The sequence below is a fragment of the Trichosurus vulpecula genome, chromosome 1 (assembly GCF_011100635.1).
Source record: "Trichosurus vulpecula isolate mTriVul1 chromosome 1, mTriVul1.pri, whole genome shotgun sequence".
Lineage (NCBI taxonomy): Eukaryota > Metazoa > Chordata > Mammalia > Diprotodontia > Phalangeridae > Trichosurus > Trichosurus vulpecula.
Window position 1 is genome coordinate 416999405 of NC_050573.1, and position 16644 is coordinate 417016048.

Below are 16644 nucleotides of genomic sequence, written 5' to 3' on the forward strand. Positions count from 1 at the left end.
AGGTCAGCACCTTCTTTGCAACTTGGAGAGTTGTTCTCAATATCTTAGAGAGTTCCCTAGAGGGAACATTCATAGGTTAAATAACTTGTCCAGGATTACCCAACTGTATCAACAATGCTACTTATAGCTACTGTGGCTGTGTAAAACCAACAGCACCAGCACCAGCACACAGGAGGACTGTTAGCACAGGTTCTTTGATCTGCTTTTCTAAGGAAAGCAACTTTAAGGAGTTAACAATCTTACTTTAATTAAACATACATATATCATTCACTTAATTCAGGGGGAAAAGTCAGCACCCTGAATGTTCAGAGAAAATACAAATAGGAATTATAAACAGGGCAAAATAACACAAATCAACAGACAAGTTTCTATCTGTCTGAGCAAATCATAATACATAGTTACCAGAGAGAGAAGCACCAACATCTGGGTTTTCAAAGTGGGTGGGAGGGGGGCTCTTACTAGCTACCCAGAGTCTTATCTGGCCAAACCATGCGACCACTCTTCCAATGAGTGAAACTCCCAAAACAAAAAGCCAACCTGAGATCATACATATACACTTCTTAGGGCCCTAGGGCTTAGTACCTACTTAGCAAAAGGGTGTGGAACCTGGGGCCTGGGCCTTTCTTGTTTCTTAAGCAAGTCATCAAAGACTCTGGATTCAATCAAAGACTTTCCCCATTGAAACAAAGGCAAGACTCATCAAAGACACTTGACTGGCTTAGTGCTGAGAACACTCCTAAAGAAAAAACAAAGGCAAAAAGTCCCACCCTGCTTACCATCACCCAAACAGATGAGGATACTGGGGCTTCAAGTTGTTCATGGATTTTTCCAAAGATGCACAGCTACTGAAAGGAAGTCAGAATTTAAATTCAGCTCTTTTGACTCTGGGACCAGCACAAAGAGTTTAAATAACTTGCCCAAGGTTATGAAGGTAGCAAGAAGCAGAGTTAAGGATTTGAACTTGGATCAAGTATTCTTCCTGCCATCCTCTGCTGTTATTTTTACAGGATTAGAAAAATGATGTAAGAACATACCAACAGTTGGACCTGGAGGCAGGTCCATGCCTTTTTATTTTTTCCCCAATTACCTTTAAAAACAACTTTTAAAATTCATTTTTTTTCAGTTTTGAGTTCCAAATTCTGTGCCTCAATCTCTCCACCTACCCCTTTCCGGAGATGGTAAGCAATCTGATATAGGTAATGCATGTGCAATAATGTAAAACATTTCAATATTAGTCATTTTGTGGAAGAAAACTAGAAAGGAAGTAAAGAAGAGAGAGAAGAGAGAAAGGGAGGAAGGGAGAAAGAGAAGAAAAAGGAGGGAAAAGGAAAGAAGGAAGGAAGGAAAGAAAGAGAAAAACAGTATGCTTCAACCTGTATTCAGACACTATCAGTTTTTTCTCTAGAGGCCAAAAGCATTTTTCATCATGAGTCCTTTGCAATTGTCTTGGATCATTGTATTGCTGAGAATAACTAAGTCATTCACAGTTGTTCATTACAAAATAATGCTCTTATTGTGTACAAAGTTTTCTTTACTCTGCTCACTTCACTTTGTATTAATTCATGTCTTTCCAGTTCATCATTTGTTATATCATAATGATGTTCCATTACAACTTGTTCAGCCATTCCCCAATTGGTGAACATCCCCTCAATTTCCATTTCTTAGCCACCACAAAAAGAGCAGCTATAAACATTTTTGTACAAATAGGTTCTTTTCCCTTTTTAAAAAAATCTCCTTGGGATACAGACCTAGAAGTGGCATTGCTGGGTCAAAGGGTATGCACAGATTTATAACCCTTTGAGCATAGTTCCAAATTGCTCTCTAGAATGGTTGGATCAGTTCACAACTCTGCCAGCAGTGCATTATTGTCCCAGTTTTCCCACATCCTCTCCAACATTTGTCATTTTCTTTTTCTGCCATATTAATTAATCTGGTAGATGTGAGGTAGTACCTCAGAGTTGTTTTAATTTGCATTTCTCTAGTCAATAGTGATTTAGAGCATTTTTTTTCCATGACTATAGATAGCTTTGACTTCTTCTTCTGAAAGCTGCCTGTTCATATTCCTTCACCATTTATCACTTAGGACATGACTTGCATTTATATAAATTTGACTCAGTTCTCTATATATTTGAGAAATGTGGACTTTACCAGAGATATTTGTTATAAACATTTTTCCCCAGTTTTCTGCTTTCCTTCTAATTTTGGTTGCATTGGTTTTGTTTGCACAAAAACTTTTTAATTTTATATAATTAAAATTATCCATTTTATATTTTGTAACGCTCCTTATGTCTTCTTTGGTTCTAAATTCTTCCCTTATCCATAGATCTGACAAGTAAAGTATTCCATGCTCTCTTAATTTTCTTATGGTATCACCCTTTACATCTAAATAATGTACCCATTTTGACCTTATCTTGGGTATATGGTGTGAGATGTTGGTCTATACCTAGTTTCTGCCATACTATTTTCTAGTTTGGTGTTCAATGCCCTTCATAATCTGGCCCTTTCCTACATTTCTAGTCTTCTTACACCTTATTCTCCCATGAATCTGCAATTCAATGACACTGGACTTCTTGCTGTCCTTAACACAAGATATTCCATGTTCTGACTGGGCATTTTCACTGGTTATCTCCATTATCTAGAGTTGTCTCCTTCATCTCCATCTCCTGGCTTCCTTCAAATCCCATCTAAAATCAAACCTTTTCCACCTTTCTCAATCCTTATTGTTAGTACCTTTCCTCCATGATTACCTACAATTTATTCTGTACATATCTTGTCTGTACATAGTTATTTGTATGTCATCTTCTCCATTATACCGTGAGCTCCTTGAGAACAGGGACTGGGGTTAGGGGTTGTTTTTAGGGGGGTGGAATTCTTTGTATGTTCAATGCTTAACACAATACCTGATACATAATGGGTGCTCAATAAATGCTTGTTGACTTGACCTAACCAACTCTATCCCTTAAGCAGGTAGTCAACGTCACATCACACTTAGCATTCTCTCTGGCAATCTAGAGTTCATTTCTCTTTCCATAAGCTCATCAGCATGCAAAAATCCTCAGTAATTACTGGAACCCCGAATTATAAATAATTCTTGCCAGTCTCCCTCATATAGCCACCTATGAGATATGATTTAAAGGTCCCTAAAGAAGACTCTTAGATTCCTAAACAACTCACTAGATGGCTGAAGAGAGATCTGGAATTTCCTTTGGAAATCCATTCCTTTGTGCTTTAAGCCTTAAGCCTCCAATGATCCCCTTTTAACATGTAAATACCTCTAGAAAGAATAGTATATAAATCCACCATCCTCTTATTAAAGATTAGATCATCAGATTAACTTCTTGTTTATCATCTTAGAAAGCAAGGGATAACATGCCCAAAAAGGGACATAAAACAAGTAAGTTTTGATGCAGAAAGAGCAATCATAAGCCCTGGCTGGGGCCCTGCCAAATTGTTGTTTGTCCTTTGTTCTTGAAGAGGGCCAATGACATCAGGAAGGTGATATCTTGACTTGCAAGTGAATTGGATTTAAGTGAGGTAGGGCTGTGCAAAGTCTCCAGCAGCAACATATAGATCAGCATGACTGGAGATGGCTCCAGATGCATTGGAAGACCTTCTGCCACAGACGTCCAGATAGCCATGGGACAGCTTGAAGTGATCAAGGGCAGGGAAGGCCAGCTTGGAGGTGGAACTGGGACAAAGGTGCTAAGGACCAACTTTTGCCAAACTTCAGAAATTTGCCTAGGTCTCAGCAAGCTGCTTCAAAACAACTCAGTTATGAAAGTCCAAACTTACAAAATAGAGAAATGAGGTAAGAAATCCCATTACAAAAGGATTCCCCACAAGGATCTCTCAAACAACTGAGCTCTGACACATTTCAAATATGACTTGGCTTCAGAATTTCAGTTCACACACTGCTGGGGAATGTGGCACTTTGTCCTGTTGTACAACGTAGCTCTGTCTACAACATAAAAACCTTCTGCATGTGGACATATGGGGTGGGTCTACGTGCATTTGTGGTATGTATGTGTCTCTGTGTATATGTGTATATGCAGGGCCATGGTCTCCCATTGCCATCCTGGGTCATCTCCAGTCATTCTGGTGAATATCAGGCCACTGGACCCAGATGGCTCTGGAGAAGAAAGTGAGGCTGGTGACCTTGCACAGCCCTCTCTCACTCAAATCAAAGTCAATTGCAAGTCATATCATCATTTCCCTGATGACATGGTCCTCTTCTAGAAGGAAGGACAAACACAACATGCAGAGGGCTATCCATTTAAAAGCTCATTTAAATCACTCTCTCACTGTCTGTCTCTTTCTCTGTCATATATGATATATATATGTGTGTGTGTGTGTGTGTGCATGCACATGTGCGTGTGTATGTATATGTGTGAGTATACATACATATATATTTAAATATATATAGAGAGACAGAGGAAAACAGAGAATGCTTTACATAAGATACTTCCGAGGATCATAGGATGGGAAATGTTCTAGAGATGGAAGGGACCTCAGAGTCCATCTAATCCAACCCCTTCATTTCATAGACAAGGAATCTCAGGTCCAGGGACATGAGGTAAATTCAACTCAACAAGCACTTACTACCAGCAAGGTACCAAGGCTAGGTAGACAAAGAATAAAATAAGACAAAAATACAAAGAGAAAAACCAAATGGTCCCAGAGTTTGCATTTTACTAGAAGATAACAGTGTATATTTAGAAAAGTAAATACAAGGTAAAGAAGTAAAATACAAGGTAAATACAAGAGAGCTAACAAAGAGGGAAAGAGAAGGTTCCAGAAGTGCTTCAAAGTAGAGGTGGCATCTGCATCTTGAAGGAAGGTACTGGGGACGGGGGAGGGCACAGAACGAGACTGGGAGGTTCATTTTCCTAGAATGAGTAACTTTGGGGGCTAACTAAGAGATCAAGAAAAGAAGTAGAATCTAGCATACTTTTTGACTCTCAGGGAGCTGATGATAGCATTTGCTGATCTGTCAAATTGTTGCCAGTAATTATAAAACAACACAGGATTTTAGAGTTACAAGGGGCCTTATTTTATAGATGAAGAAACTGGAGGCTTAACAGAGTGAATTGACTTAGTCCCACATGTAGTCAATAGGACAGCCAGATATTAAACCCAAGTGTTCTGACTCCAAATCAAGCACTCCTTCCACTAAAACATATTGCCTCTCTCCAATAGTTATCCTAAGGAGGAGGGAGCCAAGAGGCCCAGAGAGCTGAAGGGATTTGTCTGGGGTCACACAGTAAGAAACAGAGTGAAGATTTGAACCCAACTCTTCTGATTCCAAAACCATGGTGATTTCGATTACATCTGCTCTTTATGTTCATATGAATGGTAGGACACATTGGTAGCAAGCCAGATTCTTGAGCTTATGAAATTATGGCATAATCAATTGTTTACATATTTTATAAAAAATAATTTTTCCTGCTGGATTTGATGGCTCCTCAGAATCTGAAGAGAGGCAACAATTGTGTTAAATGTGAATGAATATGATACACCACGAGTAGGCTCTTTACGAAACTTTTTATTGTACATGAGCATAGGGAAGACAACAGAAAACACAAATACAGCTTTCATGAAGCACTATCCCAGGGGTTAACAGCAGATGATGGAAAGGAACCAGCAGTGGACTTGCATGAGGATAAGAATCCCCTCTAATGGCAAACCCAGCAGTGTAAATGACCCTGGAGAAACTGTGGGAAACTACCCCATCCTCTGCAGGGAGTTTATTTGTGTGTAAGTCATAGACATGCCCATTGTTTGAACCATTTTCTCTGAGGGTTGGAACTAATTTGTGGGTCTCTATTTTCCAGCAACAGAGTTTAGAACACAGAAGACAGCTAAGGCGCCAAAGTGCCCTCCTGAGTTAGTCCTCGTTTCCCCTGGGGACCTGTTTTCCCATCCATGTTTAAGGATTTGTACTGGGTTCATTTCATTCACAAGTTACACAATATAATTTCCACATGTGACCAGGGTTCAGCTCTCTAGCTTGTGAGTCAGAAAACAGACTTTGTTACTCATATCATCAGGCATCACTAACACCAGGATAGTGGTACCCTGACCAATTGTAGCCTGAAGCATTTTGTTACTCAGGCATGGTGGACCAAAACTTGGAGTCAAAAGATAGGGCTGTGAGATCCTGATTCTGCCACTTACTACCTGTTTATCCTTGGATAGGTCACTTCATTTATGTGAGTCTCTGATTCCTCACCTATAAAATGAGGATAAAAGCCCTTTGCCCTGTCTGCTTCAAAGGGGTGTTATGAGGATCAAGTGAGATAATTCATGTTAAACAATGTCTAACCATATAGAGATGAGCTCTGTTAGAGGAAGAAATATCTTCAGTACTGTAAAGATGCCTTCCAAGGCATGGCTTTCCCCCTAGAACCTCAATCATAGACTTGGAAGGACTCAAAAGTCACTTAGTTGAATTCAGAAGTAACAAACTCACAACCTAGGCTCTAAGCAGTCCTCAAAACTCCCCAGTATAGCAAAAGACAGTCCCTGCCCTCAAGGAGCTTAAAATCTAATGGTCTAGACAATATGCAAACAAATATATTCAAGGCACTATGTATGAGGGGTCTCCTCTCCTTCCACAACATTGGTTAGGCTACTTTTTCCCTAAAAGGAAATAAAACTTGGCCCATGAGCTAGGCTAAAACTATACCTCCCTTTATGAAGCTTCCCGCTAGCCTCTGGCCATATTGACATGGCTTCCTGGTCACCTCAGGGCATAAAAAGGCACCCCCACATGAAATCTGGGCCCTCCAGACTTGTAAGCAGTCTTAAGACCTCTTGCATCACCATATGTTGCCCTGTTGATGAGAAACATTTAAATATGAAGATGAGGGGGACTTCATCTACCCAAGCTAAGTGTTTCCATTTCCTTATTGAATATCCTTTCTCTGGTGTAGCTAAAGAAATCTTTAGCCAACTGCTGAATGACATATGACTGCCTCATTTCATTCCAACATTGATCCTGAACTAACAAGATGCTAGCCTGAATCAGGCCCACCCCTGAACACCTTGACAGTCTTCAATGCCTTCAGTCCTTGAGATTTGCTCAAACTACCAAAAGAAATGGTGGAGGGGATTGCTGGGCGATAGTGATCAATGATGTTTGAATGATCATGGAGAATAGCAAAAGTGACACAGCAATGTAGACGGGCACATTTTCAAAGCAGGGAAGAGGATAGAATCCACAAACTGTCTTCTTTCCTGACAAAATCCTAGAACGCTTTATTAGAAAGGATGGTCTGCAAGCATTTAGAAAGGGAAGCTTCAAAAAGAAAAAGTCATATTGAAACAGCTTTTCTTTATCTCCTCCTCCTCCCAACCCCTCACCCCACACCATCTTATGTAGCTAGACTGGTAGATCAAGGAAATACTGTAGGCATAGTGTACTCAAGTAGCACCTCCCCAGGGCTATTCTTTCAGTTTATGCTTGCACTAACAGTTGGACATCCGTGGGGGTAACTGACTACTTTATCAACCAATCAGTTGAACTTCATTAACTTTTAGAAAAGGGAATTCACTAATCAGGTATAGTAAGAACAGTTGGTACAAACATCCCCTCCAGACCAAGAGCGTACTTTCTCTTTGTATACACAAGGTACCAGTGTGGGGTGGGATCAAATTTGTAGTAAAATAGGAGTGAGGCAAACATGTTCTTGGTTACTAGAAGTCCCTTCTCCCTTTGTAGAGGTTCCTCATAGGTATAACTCTCTGCTAGAGTCCAACAGTCAGTGCCTTTAGAGTATCCATGTCTGGTACTTCTCTTTTGAGGGGTGGGGGAAAGGGGCGGGTTTTGATCCTTTGCAGGTGCTGTGGTCCTTAGATTACTGTCTCTCCACAACCCATCTACAAGCAGGCTAGCTGGAGCTTTCCTGACACTGGACTGGTCTGATTTTGTGATTCCAAACTAACTCATGGTTTTATACATAGACCCGAAGATGGGTCTGATCTTTTCAATCAATTACAAGATATTTCCTGGGGAAGAGGTGGTGTTCATCTGTCTTTATCCAATGTTCAAAGCACTTTGTTCCTCTCAAATTGCTTAACATAAGTAATTAACTAGTTTATGCTTTTGATTAATTGATTCAATCCAGCTATCTGGGTCTTCTGAGATTACATTGCACTAAGATTTCAGCAATGTATTTGACAAAGTCTCTCATGATATCCATATGGACAAGATGAGGAGATGGGGGCTAGATGACAGTATGGCTAGGTATATTTAGAACAGTTTGGACAAGATGGAACCCAAAGACTAAGCGTGGATGAGTTAATATCAACTAAAAGCAATCTCTAGTGGAATGTCTCAGGGAGCTATCCTTGGTCCTGTGCTATTCCAACATTTTAACAGTAATTTGTATAAAGCAATAGAAAAAGTGTCAGATGTGCAGATGACACAAAGCTAGGAGGGGATGGTTAACACAATGGATGGCAGAGTCAGGATCCAAAAAGATTTTGACATGTTAACATAAATTTTATAAGATGAAATTTTACAGGGGCAAATGTAAAGTTTGATTCTTAGATTCCAAAGTCAACTTCACAAATATTGGATTGGAGAGGATGACTAGCCAGCAGTGTATCTGAAATAACCTCTCCAGGTCTTGGTGGACAGCAGGTGCCATGTACATCAACAGTGTAACATGATAGCCAAAAAAAAAAAAAACTAATTCTGTCCTAGCCTGCATTAAAGGAAACATTGTCCAGAATAAGGGGAGTGATGACTCCACTGTGCTCTGCCTGAAGTCCATTCTGGGCACCATATTTTGGAATATGCATAGACAAGCTGTGATATGTCCAGAGGAGGATGATAAGGATATTGAGAAGGCAAGAGAAAGTATCATTTTTGTTCTTGTATTCCCAGAGCCTAGTTGGTTAGTTATTGTCCTTTGTTCTCAAAGAAGACCAAAATGACAGACATCACTATAAATGGTATGGGTGATATCTTTTGATTTGTGCATAAATTGGATTTAAGTGAGGCAGAGTTGCGTGAAGTCATCGGCCTTGCTCTCTCTTCCAGAGTCATCAGAGTCCAGGGGCAAGACAAGTCAAGATGACTGGTGATGGCTTGGGATGCAATGGATTAACTTGGTATTTTTGGTGTCTAACAAAGCTTTAAGTGCTCCACAGCACCTGCTTTAGATACCTTCATGGCCATTAGAACAAATTGTTCTCATACTCTCATTCCACCAGGGGAAGTCTTTGCATGCTTGAGGTAGACAGCCCTAACTCACTGAAGGGCTTAAGACCCCTCAGTTACCTTCAACCTGGTTTTAGCCTATCTGATGAAACAATTTACTGGGGTGTGGCTGCTACACATGCTGCAGCTTCTTGGAGCCACAGGTGAGAGTTGGGAGAATCAGCTGGACACCAAAGGTGGCAGCAGACCTGAAAAGGGCTCCATAGCCTTCACACCAGAGGTACTAGTCTTCTCTGAACACACCCTACGTGTACTAGAGTCTAGTAGAGAGCCTTGTACTTTTGTTCTGTTTGGCTTTTGGAATTAACCTGTGATTTCATCAGTGTGGTGAACTTCGGTGTGGAAACGCTTTCCACCAATAGTTATTAGAAATACATCTGAAATTTAGAGTCTTAAGAAATTTCCCGGGCACTGAGAGGTTATGTGTGTTGCCCATGGCCATACAGCTATAGCATGCACAGAATCAGAACTTGAACCTCAGTCTTCTTAACTCCAAGACTGACCCTCTAACCACTATTCCTCGGCTTAATACATATTTTAAATTGAATTAAATTGAGTCAGTTGGAACGGATAGGGATGTTTAGCTGGAAAGGGAAGATTCAGTATAGGAAGGAAAAAAAGCAGGATATGAGAACATCTTCAAGCATTTGAAGGAGTGTCAAGTCCTGTTTGGCTCCAAAGGAAAGAACTAGGGATGATGGGTGAAGTTGCAAAGAGAAAAATTTAGGAGTGATGGACGGAAAGCTTCCTAACAATTAGAACTATCTAAAACTGGAAAGGGCTGCCTCTGGAGGTGTTAGGTTCCTCCTCCCTGGAGGGCTTTAAGCCAAGGCTAGGTGATGATTTATCAGGTATGTTGAGGAGTGAATTATTGAGGTGTGGGTTGGGCTAGCTGACCTCTGAGGTTCCTTCCAACTCACAGGTTCTGTAATCCCTCTGACTCAAGACTCCATGTTCTTTCCACTACTCATTCCACCTCTCTGCAACCAGTTCTTTGTTGGTGAGATGAAAGTCCAGAATAGAGGTTTTGCTTGTTGCTCCCTCCACCTTTTGATGAATTCAGATACCGTTAAGACACATTTAAAAAATTATTGCCTATCCTACTTTTAAAAGAAAGATAGCACCAACAGATTTCTGGATAGTTGAGGTCCCCCATCATCCGTCATTCTTCATCGCCATGTCTGTGATCTACTCCTATAACTCACCATCGAATTGCTCTATCTCCCTGAGAAATCTCTCACCACAATATTGTTTCTGTTTCTCCTCCTACTTCTTCTCATCCAAGGGTTTTTTCAATAAGACTTTTTGGGACACCCTGTATATGCTTCCTTTTAGCTCTTGGATTCCTTCACATCAATATGTCTTCCTGATGGACAACACTATTTCCCTTGTCAGTTAATCTGCTCCTAGGGTAAGTCAGTGCATTGGTAAGGCAATTAGGTGACTCAGTGGAGAGAGTACTGGACTTGAAATTAGAAGCCCTGAGTTCACATCCCAACTCAGACACTTACTAGCTTTGCAACCCTGGGCAAGTTAGTTAAATCTCTATTTGACTCAGTATCCTCATTTGTAACATAAGGATAATAATAGTACCTATCTCCCACAGTTGTTATGAGGATCAAATAAGGTAATATTTGTAAAGCACCTTGCAAACCTTAAAGTGCCATATAAATGCTAGCTGGTATTGTTTTCCTATATTTAATCATCCATTAAATGTCTATTATGTGTAAGTCACTATATTAGGTACAAAAATATAAAGATAAAAATGAACTACTGCCTTTAAGGATATTATGTTCTACTTGCCTAAGACATGGGTAAATAAACATAAGGTAATCTAAGTAGGGAGAGGGCACCAAGGCATGGCCAAATCAACCAACCAAGTAGTCAACTGACAGGTACTCATTAAGCATTTACTATTTACCACACACTGGACTAGGCACCAAGGAAAGGAATGGCTGAAACAATCCCTACTTGCAAAGAGCTTACATTTTAATCAAAGCAGAGGATTTGCAAACCCTAAGGTCAACTATCATTATATAACCCTGCTACCTAGCACAGTTCCCTGAAATTGTTTTAGTTTGGTTCAGACCTGTGATTTCTTCAGTATAGGGAATTCCTGGTCTCGAATCTTCCTCCATTGACACAGGTTAGCAACTCACCTGTAAGTTATGGTCTTAGAGAGTTTCCTGGGCGCTGAGAGGTTGAGTTGCCCCGGTTACACAGCTAGAGTGTGTCAGAGGCAAAACGAGAACCCAGGTTTCCCTTCCTCTTAAGACTTGCCCTCTGTCTACTACACAATGGTACCACTGTTGCTGCATATCACACATCTAACATGTTTGTTAACTTAATTCAAATTGAATTAGGAGCCACTTGATGGAAACATTAGTAATTCCAAAGCCTGTAGACAATGCTATTGGATCCAGGATTTTCTTGGCCCAGTTTGGAGACCCTTTAATTTATAGATTATTGGCACTGCAGCAAAGATGAAACAAAGTTCAGGAAGCAGTCGACATTCATCAGAACCAGAAGAATTGGAGAGAAGTACATCAAGGCAAAGGATCGCTGAAGTGGAAGTTGAGAAACTCCAATGGTAGGTTGGAATACTGGAGTAAAAAGGTCAGAATGAGGCCAGGAGCAGACAGAAAGCCAAGAGTGAGCTGGGTTGGAAAATGCCAGAGCTGTCATTTGGGTGCAAACAGTTGGGCTCAACAGAGAAATGGCCGTTTGCAGGGCTTGGCACATGCTCCAGCAGCATATTCAAGTTGACATGTGCTGGCCATGCTCCCTTTTGCCTTTTTGGAACTGACATTATTCTTCAAAGACATCTTGCACAAAGCCTTCTCCAAAACCGCAGTCACCAGCTTATTGATACAGCTCAGAGTCATGAAACAGGATCATTAGAAAGGCCGTGAGATATGGTGGGAATAAATAGGATTAGGAGTCATAAGGTCTGGGTTTGATGCCTCACCTCTGCCCCTTACTACTTTTTACTGCCTCTTTCTGTGTGACTTTGGGCAAATTACTTAGCCTTGCCATATCTCAGCTTCCTCATGTGTAAAAGAAGAGGGTAAGACTGCATCAGGGATTCTCAACATTTTTTGTCTCATGTATTCCTTTGATGATTTGGTGCAGCTTAAGGGATCATTTTCAGAATAAGGTTTTCCAGTGCGTAAGGGAAGGGGAAGGAAAGGGAATAAGTATTTCTTAAGTGCCTACTATGTGACAGGTACTATGCTAAGTGCTTTATAAATATGATCTCAATTGATCCTAAAAACAAATGCTATCGAAAATGAGCTATCAATTTTTTTAAAAAGTAAATGAACCCAAGGTTAAGAACCTCTGTACTAGATGTCCTCTTCTGTTCCCCAGTCTCTGATACGTTATTTTATAGGCTACTCATTCTGTTTCTCTGCCTGGCACCCCAGAGACCCAGGGCCAAAACCAGACTGTGTATAGATCATTAAATGCTTGACTCTGATTCACCTAATGAGAATGTCGAAGTTTTCCATCTCTCTTGATTTGTATTTGGCTTTCCTGGCACTTTTGTGTAAAACTATGGGCTTGAGATTTTATTAATCAGGAAGCAAGAGCCCATGCTATCTGAGCATGCTTGGGTCTCTTTGCCAGTCAGTATCTGGTCTGGCAATGGTGATGACCAGGTCAAGTATTCATGTGACAAACTCATCCACTAGTATTTCCTTCAACACGGCCTTGGAAAGGGAGTAGATGATGATGACGTGCAGTCATTTTTCAGTTGTGTGCAACTCTGTGACCCCATTTGGGGTTTTATTGACAAAGATACTAAAGTGGTGTGCCATTTCCTTCAGCTCATTTTACAGATGAGAAACTGAGGCAAACAGAGTTGAGTGACTTGTCTAGGGTCACACAGCTAGTAAGGGTCTGAAGTCAGATTTGAATTCAGGAAGAAGAGTCTTCCTGACTCCAGCCCAGCACTCCATGCACTGAGCGACCTAGCTGCCCCATTACCCTCATTACAGAGAGGAAAATCAGTCCCTGGCACTTATGGATTATCCCTAGGCAGATTGCTATAGGAGGAAAGGTCTTTGGTATCCTCTCATCTCCACTGTCAATATAACCTATCTTCACCCAGGACCCTTTATACTATCAAAATCAATAAATAGGACATGTTGAACTAATGTTGAATACACCTCCTAAATCAGTAGTAACTCCATCTTTGTTAGTATCAGGGAAACCAGACTGGAGGTGCTTGAGGGCAAGTAACAGTAAATTACTCCTCCAAGGCGGTAACTACACACATGCCTTAAAAGCCCTGGACAGAAGTTTAGTATCATTGGTGACTAGTCAAAACTGACCATGTTGTTCCTGAAAATGGTACTGCTCTTATGGTATCTGAGTATATGGTATAATGAGATGGGCTGAAGGATAAGTGCATCTCCTTTGACACAAGTGGTTCTGGAATCCATTCCCCTTCCTGCCTTTTGGACAAGTTGAGTTTTCCTACTTCAGGTAGCAATGACATGGGAAGAATTCGGTTTTTGTATTCTTTGGGGGAAGTGACAAGATCTAGGTAGCTTTCACTTGTCTGCATGTATTGGAGGAATTGTGGGAGAAATCTAAGTACTTGGTCAAAAATTATAGTGAGAATTTTCCTGTGAAGGGAATTGGCTCCAGGCTTGGCTGACTAACACTTACATGGGAGTTTGGTTTGAAATAGCGTCTCTCCCTCAGTGAGTGAAATATCGTGTGTGTAATAGTGGCATCTATTTTGGTCACTGCCCATGATGGCTGGCTCTTACCTCACCTCATTGTTAATATAGCTGAGACAATTGGAGTTATCGAAAGGACTGAAGTATATTACAAAGGACCTATGCAAGAAGATGTTATCTGCATCCAGAGAAAGAACTGATAAATAGAAGTACGTGTAGAATAGTTTTATATACACTTGGGTCTAATGGTATCCACCTCTAGGGTAGGGAGGAGGGAAGGAAGAAAAAAGGGGAAATAAGTTACAAGATAATTTTATTTTCTATTTAAAAGGAACAGCAAGTTGTACATAATAGATTTGCAGTTTTATGTACAATCATCTTTTTTTCTTTTCTACTATGTTATGGACATGCTTGTTTTATTAAGTTCAGGATAAATTTTTTAAAAAATAAATACCATGAGAGTTACACGTGCTCAAGGAAATATTTCTTCATAGATGGAGAAAAAAAAGTTTGAAGGAAAAGTCCACATGGAGGAAAATTAGACACACCCCATACAGGATTGGGGGGCAGTTACCTAGGAAGCCTACTTGCTAGTCATTAAAAACAGAAGGAGATGACAAATAGAAATGATGTAGTACCAGGGAAAGAATATTTGGATCTGGATTCAGATGACTTCAGTTCAAATTCCATCTCTGATGCTTGCTACCTATGTGATTTGGGGAGAGTAATTTAATTTCTCTCCATCTCAGTATTCTCATCTATATGTAAAAGGGGACTAGCTAATGAGAGCACAGTCCCTGAGAACATGCCATGGGCTCTGGATGATACAATTCCCCATGGATGTTTGATAAGGCTGCTCCCAGGCACGCACAATGGAAGGCCCCACTCTCCACTTCAGAGCATGCTTAGGGATGCTGTGATTATTGTCCTGTCCACCTGTTTTGTCAAAGAGGGGCTTTCTTGGTCATGTGCTGATCTGAAACTAGCATGCCAGTCAGTCAATAAACACTGACGAAATGAGATTTTAGCTGCGACTTGAAGCAAGCCAGGGAAGCTAAGAGGCAGACATGAGAGGGTATGGTCTCCTCTGCATGGGGGCACAATCAGCAAAACTTCTCAGAATAAGATTTTCCTTGTGCAAGGAATAGCAAAGAGGCCAATGTTGTTGAATCACCAAGTATGGCAAGGCGATGTAAGGTGTAAGAAGACTGAAAAGGTCGGGATGGCAGGTTATGAAGGGCTTTAAATACCAGACAGAAGATGATCCTCAAGGTGATAGGGAGCTGCTGGCATTGATTGAACAAGGGGGTGATGGGGAGGCAGAGCAACAAGAACAGATCTGCGATTTGGGAGGATCGCTTTGACAGCTAAGCAGAGGATGGGGGTGGGGGTGTGACTTGTGGCAGGCAGACTCACCAGCTGACTATTGCAATAATACACAGAAGATGAGGTCTTCCACTTGGGTAGTGACAGTGTCAATAGACAGAAGGGGGCATACATGAGAGATGTTATAAAGGTAAAATTAAGAGGCCTTAGCAACAGATTGGATGGGGAGGTGGGTAAAAGAGTAAGGATTTAAGGATGACATCTAGGTTGTAAGCCTTGAAGGCCCCTCCCAGCTCTCAATTTATGATCCTATACTCTTGACATAAATCAGACAATTCACTTATCAGAGTAAGAGGAAAGAACATGGCTGGTCTGTAATTCCATCAAGAAGAAAAGAGAAGTGAGTCAGAAACGGCACTCTTAACCCCTGGAAACTCTACCATACAAAGGTGGGTTCAAATAATGCCCACAATAGGGACAACCACACTGTGGTACAAAAGAACTTCTATCAATTAAAGGCAAAGCTTATGTTTCAGCATTGGTCAAAGCCCCAGTAAAAGACCCTGAATAAATGACTTCCTATAAGAGAATCTTCCAGAATCACTGGCTCAGTCTGGACAGTTGCTTCAATAACCAACTCAGGAAGACTTTTATTTTTTTCCCTGACCTGCCTTAGGTATGCAACCTTGAGAATCATGTAAGTCTCCAGCCAGCTATTACAGATAAGGGGATTCTGCCAGTAGGGTTCAAGCTACGGTCATCACCTGTCTGAGCAAGGGTGGATAGTTCTGCTGGCTGAGTTCAGGCAGTGGTTTCCCACTAGAGCTGAAATGGAGAAAAATTCCCTTTGTTCACCCAGTCCTTCTGTATTCCATGTTTTGCAAATTCCATGTCTCCTACTGAGTTCTGGCAGAATCCTGAAGACCTTGGTTCCAGTAAAGTGAATGACCACACCTGAAAGGCATCCAAATCTACCAAGAACAAACTGAGAGGAGGTGGAAAGTAATTAACGCCTTCTTCCCTGCTCTAACCCCACCCTGGAGAAAAAGGTAACATAGAATGTCATCTAGTCTAACTTAAAAGTGAACAAAAATACCCTCTACAATATACCGGTCATCTAGACTTTGCTTGAAAGGCCTAATTGCATAATAGATAAGATACTGGACCTAAGGTCAATAATAATTTAATTCAAATACCTCCTCAGACACTTATTAGTCATGTGGGCCTAAATAAGTCATTTAACATCTCAGTGCCTCAGTTTCTTTATCTGTGAAATGATGTGGGAACTGATGACCAATAAGGTCCTCTCAAAGCTCTAAATTTACGATACTCTGCTCCTAAGGGTAAACCCACTATCTCCAGAGGCAGCCCATTCCAGTGCTGGAGATCTGAATTATTAGGAGG